The sequence below is a fragment of the Macrobrachium rosenbergii genome, chromosome 42, assembly GCF_040412425.1.
Source record: "Macrobrachium rosenbergii isolate ZJJX-2024 chromosome 42, ASM4041242v1, whole genome shotgun sequence".
NCBI lineage: Eukaryota > Metazoa > Arthropoda > Malacostraca > Decapoda > Palaemonidae > Macrobrachium > Macrobrachium rosenbergii.
The window spans coordinates 30,563,408-30,572,257 of NC_089782.1; the positions used below are offsets into that span (position 1 = coordinate 30,563,408).

The window sequence follows — 8,850 nt, forward strand, 5'->3', positions numbered from 1 at the left end:
ATTCTTTAGTGATACTGTATATAAATTCTGTTGTTCTTAATGTTTATGAATTCGTGATTAAACTTGATTTAAAGCTTTCATTTCGTATTTTTAAGGATTTTAAATTTTAAATCGTGTTTTACTTTTAACCTCTCGTCAACTTGTCAAGTTCGTCTACTGAAAGTTTTACCAAACATTCGTAGCAGAACACCTTTAAGATTTCTAATTTTTAATCAGAATACACCATTGCCATCTATTATTGATATTAAATAATGGTAAAAATATAAATTTTATTAGAATTTGTGTAATATATCGAAACATTATTTTTGCTTCATAAAATTTAAGCCTTGGACAATAGTTGTTTTGCACAAAGCCTGAATTATGCCAGTTACCATACAATGTTTTTAATTCTATTTATTTGACCAATTTCAGAGACAGCAGTGAATCATCTGTAGGATGAAACAAAATAAGCTTATATTTTTCAATCTAAGTCTTGCCTTACCACGATAAAATCTCTCATATCTTTCGTAATATTGAAGGTTAAATCTTCAGTTACTTCAGTTGTCAATAGTAGATGCCTATAGCAGAGTTCTTCAGAATTGCAATAAGAGAAATGTCTAAAATTAACTAGATAAGAATTCAGCTGTTAAATTGTTTGGGTAACTAATATATTCATGCTTCTAGTGATTTTTTATATTGTGGTGATATATGAGCAGTCTACAATGAAGGTGTTTTTCTAGACTGTTCAAGTTAAGTGACCTGATATGAGGAACAAACCTAGAAGTTGTTTTTGTTACTTATAATGAAAATTCATCTCCATTATACCCTCCAGGTAGTGAGTTTACTAATAGATAGGTTAAAATGGCATATTAATGCAACTTGCAAAAAAAAAAAAAGTGTTAGGCTAAAGGCAGTGTTGCCTAGACTTCCATATCTTAAGACTATCCATCAAGTGTCAAGTTGTTTTCCAAGCGAAGTTACGTTGTTTCAGGTGTACGGTTATATGCATTTAATTAACTGCCTATTAAAATTCTAGTTGAGCGTAGGGTAGCCTACAGTGTGGCCTGTGGGCCTATGTTCCTAAGAATAATAGACAGTTGTGCTGGAATGAGTCTAGGTTAGGTTAGGCACCCTTATTGATGCTAGGAATTAAATTGTGATACTAGATCAGTGTTAATTCTTGTGGTACTCAAAACTCGAGGTTCTTCTGGAGTAATTCTGATTGTAGCTAATCATGCAAGCAACAAGACCCCTGTTTCCTGTGATGTTATTAACTCATCACATCCTTCCAGGTGATCTACTTCTTGCAAGCTCTTGAAGAAAGTTACGGGTAGATTTTGGTGAAAATAGGCCTTAGAAGTTGTGCAGCACTTTAAAATCAAAGGTAAGTGTTCGATTAACATGAAATGAAGTGCTTGGGGGCGGTCCTGGTCGTTTCGGACGTATGTCACTTTAGGCCGTAACATCCAAAAGAATGTAAGACGTTATGTTTATGTTATTTTTCCATTTTATTATTTACCATTATTATTTCATGTTTTACGACATTCCCAAGGGGCTGGTACTAAACACGGCGCCCATTTTGCACATAAACGTGCTTACGGCTGAAACGACCCGAATGCCTTGGGGGTAGGGTACTATTTTGGTGTGATAGAAATAGTTGTTCAGATGGAGCTTAAGGTAAAGACTTAGAGGTTTTGGTTCCACAGAAACTCATAATGTAATGTGAGGCTTTGGCCCTAGGCCTAAAATGGAATTAAAACTCAAAAATATGTAATGTAAGGTTTTAGCCCCAGGCCTAGGATGGAATGAAAATTGTGAAATTGAGGTTTCTTGATTGTCAGTGCCAGTAACTCTGAGAATACCCGTAAAAATAGACTTAATTTGATGGAATAATATATACTACAATAAGTAGTGAACTAAGATAACAGATCATTTTAATATTCATAACTTTTATAGCAAAAATTCTTGGTTCTGTGAAATATCTGTAAGCTAAACTTAATTTTGTTTGCAGTTTCCCAAATAATTATGAGTCAGTTCTAGAGTATTATATAAATACTGGTATTAATACTGTTACAGCTATTATTATTATTATTATTATTATTATTATTATTATTATTATTATTATTATTATTATTATTATTATTATTATTATTATTATTATTATTATTATTATTATTAACTGTTACAATAATAACAATAATATTTATATAACTTACAAGACTGTTTATTGTAATTTCCTAATTGGAGCTTACGCTATGTGGCCTCTGTCATTTTTTAAAAAGTAAAATTGCATTGTAATCCAATTTTAATATTTAATTACTTAAATATTTATGGTACCTGTGCCCAAATAAAACTTTATTAAGATAAGCTTAATAAAAAACTACAATTATAAACATTAGCCTAAAAAGACATTGGCCCATGTGTGCCCATTTCATCATAAAAGGGGGCCTATGTATAGAATTGCTTGTGATTGGTTTAAAGAATTACATTTTCATTTTAATACCTTTTAAAGCTAAAGAGTCTTCTTTATCTCTTCAGGAAGGGGTATACCTGCTTGCAAGCATAAATTAGACAAGTTAGAGTCTTACAAGCTTGCAAGTATGAATTGGCAAGCTAGACGAACCCAAGACTCACACTGGAATTTTTCAAATATCTGCTATGAAAGAAGAACACTCAGCTTCAAAAAAAGACTACAGATTTGGAATGATCAAATTTGTCTAAAGGACCAGGATGTTATAAGGTCATTCACTAATGTCAGCGTTTGCTACGGTCGAAGATGGAGTAGAAAAATGGCTCCTTTATCATGTTTGAAATAGTAATATAGTCATACTTTTATCATAGAGAGAGACTATAATTTCCTCTCTTTTTGACTATCAAAACTAGCACAGGGTTGGTTCTATAGTATTGTAAAAATATTAGTGTGTCAGGGTCATAACAGTGCTTGTTAGCACAAGTTCAGTCAAGGTAGTTCACTGAAATTCAGTACTGTGTATTTTATTTGATACTTAAAGCTGCTACTGATTCAACATTCCTTTGTACAGTATATATTGTATTTATATATATTTCTCATGTTATCTCACTGTACGCAATCCTGTACCTCGGTATTATCAGGATAGCACAAAGACTTTTCATAAAATTTCTTGTTAGTATTACTGGTTCTAGATGAGCTCTGTATTATTCAGAATATAGTACAGTTTTCTATACTTAAAACTCAAGTGGGTTTTAGATAAGCCTGTCAGTTACGGCAGTTACTCATTGCGCGTCCTTGAATGGCAAATGTGTGACCGAGGCACTGGTGTAAAGTGAAGGTTAGTTTAGGATAGGAGCTATGTGAATTGCTGTTAGCTGTAAATATATAGTAAGTGTTATTCAAGTGCAGGCTTTAATACAGGGTCTTTGTTACTTAACAGACTTCGTTACTTATCAGAAAGTCTGTGAAGTTGAGGAGCTACTGTATCGTAACAGGAGCATTTTCGTCATGGGTTTTCAGCATATTTCAAAACTACTGCTGCCGTGTGAAAGTTCCAGATTGGAAATTGTTGCTTTCACAATTGTTTTCGATTATTGGCAATAATATTTTTGATAAATTATATAAGAAGGAAACTCAAATCCAGTTTCCTTCAAGAAAATTATATTTTAGGAAACTTAATCTCTTAAGTAATTTCAAATTCAATTTGTTGATTTAAATGGTGTCAGATATTGCTGAACGATGGTATCTTAGGCCTATAAACCATAGTTTTTTTTTTGAGTGGTAAGGTGTTTCATACAATTCCCATTGAATTTTAGTAATATGATGAACTTATGAATCAGGTAACTTTAACTGTTAAAAATGTGACTTAGGAATTTGTATAATGAAAGAATTTTGTAGTATCAAAATGTACAAGGACTTCTGTATTTCTGCTTGCTGCTCAGTTCTCATCAAGTCTTGACTTTCATTTAGTTAGGAAAAGGTTGACCAGTGTCTTAGTTAGTTCTTAACACAACAAAGAAAGCCTAACAGCTGTTCTTAAAAAAAACTCTGGTGGTACAGAAAATTTTAAGGAAATTAATTCAATATCAGTATCCCCCTTTGTTATGGTATACTATCTGGACATTATCATCTATGTGTGCTAAAATCTGAATTTTGTGACTTGTAGCTTCAAAAAATGTCCTTGTTGGCTAATGTTATGGAGAAACCTAAAGTCAATGATTATTTTTTGCAATGTTATTACCCACAGAAATGGAATACAGAACTGAGACATTCAAAATGAATGTAAATAATTTATGCATTTTTCCTCTTTGTACACTTGAAATCACTCACACTACACATTTAAGGGGTTTTCTTCAGTCTTCTGTAAAAGCTGTTACATAGAAACACTTAGCAAATTTACAGCACAACCTGGAAGCTGCAGAATTGAACACTTTTTGACACTAGAAACTGTTCTGATCACTTGAACACTTGGCAGCAGAAACATTTACAGGTCTCTCTCTCTCTCTCTCTCTCTCTCTCTCTCTCTCTCTCTCTCTCTCTCTCTCTCTCTCCATGCTTAATGATGTCTTTACATGGTTCTTTGAAGTTTCATTTCACACTGCATACACCTTACATGCTTTTCTGTATACCCTCTACACATACTGTACACTGTTAAGGTGGTTGTGTAATTTCATCCCCATACACAGCAACTGAGTACTTTACACTCGTCATATTGTCACTCTTAAAATTTTCACTCTAAATATTTTCACTCTTAATATTGTCACTTAATATTTTCTCTAAAATATTGTCACTTAATATTTTCACTCCTGATATTTTCACTATTAGTATTTTGACTTGACAGTTTGACTCTTAACATTTTTACTATCAGTATTTCCACACATAACATTTTCATTCTTAACATTTTCAGCCTAAATGATTTCACTTTTGATATATTCACTCTAATATTTTACCTTCTTAACAGTTTAACTATTCAGCATTTTGACCGTCAATATTTTCACTCACAACATTTTCATTCTAAATATTTTCACTCAGTATTTTCATGTTTTAACATTTTCACTCCTAGGATTTTCACTCGTAACATTTTCACTCAGGATTTTCACTCTTAACATTTTCACTCAACATTTTCATTCTAAATATTTTCACTCTCAGTATTTTCATGTCGTAACATTTTCAATATCAGGATTTTCACTCTCAAGATTTTAACTTGTAATATTTTGACTCAGTATTTTCACTCATAAAATTTTCATTCTAAATATTTTCACTCAGGATTTTCACTCTTAACACTTTCACTCTCACGATTTCCCTTTCTTAACATTTTCACTCTCAGGATTTTCACTCTTAACCTTTTCACTCTCAGGATTTTCACTCGTAACATTTTCACTCTTAGGATTTTCACTCTCAACATTTTCATTCCTAAGAACTCCACTCTTAACACACTCATGTTTGTTAAGTTGTTCAATCATGATCATAGATTTTAAATCCTAGCTTGTCATGATCTATAATTATGGTAAATCTTTGGGTGTCAAGTTATTTGTGCTTGTCAGAAATATCTAATTGAATTGTAAAAGTTTTTATTGTTTGTTTTGTGAAGTTAATGAATTATGCCATGATCTAAATTGTGAGATTTATATTAACTTTTGATGAATGAGGATTTTTGTTGTTAATATTAAGGACAAATAGAGAACTGTAGCAGTGTCTTTAAACATTCAGTTAAACTGTCAAAGTTTATACATTAATTTATTATTTGTTGCTCGTTATTTAGGACATAAGTTGAACTATAGAAGTCCTCCTATCCATATGTATTCAAAGTGAAAATAGAATAAAGGACTCCTTGGGGTCAGCTTTGCAGTGTTCCGAAGGAGGGAGTGTCCTCAGCAAGGAGGTATTATAACCATTCAGCAGCTTTGGAGCAGACTCAGTCAGAGGGCTGTTTTCTAAGCTGACAGCTGATTGCAGAGATGGGAAAATTCCTTAAATACTTACCTTGTTCTTTCTTGTGTTTTCTCATTTTCTGTAATTTCTGAAGAGTGTTAAAGAAAATGGTTGCGTATTGGCAGTCCAAGGAAGGTTGGGGTATAGAGTTACTACTGAGACAAGCGTAGGCTTATGTTTACTATAATGGTACTATTGGTACACGAACAAATGCTTGCTTTACTTGTAGTGTCCTATGATCTGTTGATTTTTAATGCCAGAATTTTATACCAAACAGATGTTTAATGTCCAAAAAACCTAAGTTCATTTTTTCTATCAATATGATGTAGGCCTATCAACATTTCAACATTCTTTTTCCATTTTTCTTTGAGATTCAGTACAGGATTTTCTCTCGTGTTTTTACAGAATTTTAGTCTTGCATTTGATGTCGTTGAAAACGAGAAACGATAAGCAAAAGATATGTTGTTATGGTGTGTGTATTTTTAAATGTGTTAGCTATTGTCTGATTGGCTTTTTGTAGCTGACAGAAGAATTCTTTTCTTAGAGCTGTGTGTAAATTTGCTTGTAAATATTTGTTGACAGGGTTATATGATCTGTCTTTGGAGATATTTATATATAAGATTGTCATACTTTTCATTACGGATAACTGACTAAAATTTCTTAGTATAGTTTGGTGCAAAAATACTCCATATGCATGACTTAAAATTCTTCAATTGTTTTCTAAGAAAAAAATGTCAGTTTGGGAACGTTTTTACTCTGAATGGTCACATTTTCTTTAGATAAGTTAATTATTAGACTCCGTTGTTTAAAAATAATATTTCATGGCCAAGTTCACGTGAATTTGGTAATGTAATTTGGAAGCTATAACGTATAGAGCACCTTTTGCTAAGATTAAAAAGTTTAAATTCTAGGGAAAATTTATCAGATTTATAATTTTTTCTGATGTTGGATTTGATTAATTGTATCACACGCTAGTATTTTTTTTTTTGTAAACAGTTGCACGATACTTTTCCCACAAGATTATTTTGAAATATCGAATATAATTTATATTCCACCAGATGTCTTAAAAGTATTAAGTCCACCAGAACAATTAAAAAATTAAAGGTCATCCTTTTGGTCAAATATACGACAATACTTTTAATTATATTTCGGATACATACAGTCTTTTCAAAAGGGGGTCCCAGCTTGGGGCTCAAATGCCTTCACATCTTAAGGTTGGCATTTCATTCCTGTAAGTGAAATAAAGAAGGGATAAATACCACGATGGCCGTGGTATTTTAGAAGTCTGTGTGGGGAAACCTTACAAAGTTCATAACATCGTCAGCAATTAGAATAAAAAGGTGTTTGTTAACCCTTGAGGAATTGTGATGGAAGTCTTAGGCCTAGAGTGAAAAGAAACAACTATTTGGCAATTGTTTTTAACAAGTTAATGTGTAATGGGGCCTGAGGTATATTGGAAAAGTTATTATACCATTACCAGATACTTTGGCATCTGGAAATTTTGAGGCTGAGTGAAATGACATCAAGAGTTCACTGAATGTAAAAGATAAATTTTAGGACAATGGTTTTAATTTTCATTTCAGTGGGTGATGAAACTGTCTTCATTTTTGTGTTACCTTTCTAATGAAAAAGGCTTAAATAATATGAAAATGTTTGCATGAAATACTTGGTAGGATTTGAATGAGGAAGGTTCTGTGGCAAAGCTACAGTAGCTGTCTTTTCCGTACAAAATTTACAAGGGAAGCATTATGATAGTAAACTAAACTGGATATATTGGCGTTTAGAACTGGAGGCATGCCTCTGATGTTATGTGGTTATGTAATGGTGCTATGTCTAGTGGCATTTTGTAGCTGGGCCATTATGTGATATGAGGCTTCATTTTATTACTTTGTAGATATTTAGATAATTAGTTGGTACAGCTTTTTTCATTGCTCTTGAATAGTCTTGACAGGCCTTGAGAATTCAGTAGAATGTCAACTGATCTTACAATTAATGTACAGGGTCTTGGGTAACTTGCTTTAAGTCATGGATTATGACCTAATTAGATATTTTCCCAGATTTTACACTGATGTGCAGTTGACCTTTCAAGATGTAAACGAATTTGTGTAGAGTTTTTCTTTTGGGGATGAGAAAGGTCTAAGTTTACAGTATTATATGATAAAGTTACAATGTAATATTGGCATTCTGGAAACCTACTGAAGATATCTATTATAGTGTAGGATTCATGGTGTCTTTTCCATAATGCTGGTTTGTGTTTAAATCAAGTCCTTGTTCTTGATGCTTCAGAATTTGAGGTTTTATTTTACTATAGCAAAAGTTTTTTTTTTTTTTTTTTTTTTAACAGGGAAGCTGAAGGTTGATGTTTGGTATTTGCATTGTTAATTATAGTTTGGCTTTCGGAAGCGTTAATGAGAAGAGGCTTTGATTTATGTGTTTTTCAGTAGTTTGTATTAGTAAACTCTGGTGTGCAGGAAAGCTTGGTGCTCTCTAGTTTGTAAAGATAGATCATAATGGAAGTTTCCATTTGGTCAGTGTTGCTTTTGCTAGAAAATGTTTGGTCTCAGAGAAGTCTGTGAGTGTGGTGTTGGACATTTAGGAAGTGTTTGCAATAATCTGGCATTCTGTTGTTTCTCAGTGACAGAGGATTTGATAGTCGAGTGTTACCTGATGACAGGCGATTTTGTACTCAGCAGTTTACAATTTGAGAACTTTTCTTTATGGCAATTTGGGCCCCAGGCATTCCTCAGGTTAATTTGTAATTGTCATATTAGTGAATGATGGTATAATCAGGATCCACCATGATTAATATCATGTGGGTAACTGATAGAAATTTTACAGCACGGGACATATTTGCTGGTGTTTTAAAAGAGTTCAGGATTCTGGAAAAAAAATTGGTTCAAGATCAGTTGGGATTCAGGAAGCCTTTGTTCTTACTAGAGTGTAGACTATGATTTAGAATATTTGTTAAG

At 32.6% G+C, this 8,850-nt stretch overlaps 1 long non-coding RNA gene across 1 annotated transcript; it reads left to right on the plus strand.

The window, feature by feature from the left end:
• Positions 1-680: 680 nt before the first annotated feature.
• On the plus strand, positions 681-2,653 carry LOC136828146 (uncharacterized). The gene is made up of 3 exons (XR_010849938.1): positions 681-811; positions 1,272-1,363; positions 2,518-2,653. It is a non-coding gene; the product is annotated as an uncharacterized lncRNA (long non-coding RNA).
• Positions 2,654-8,850: the final 6,197 nt, after the last annotated feature.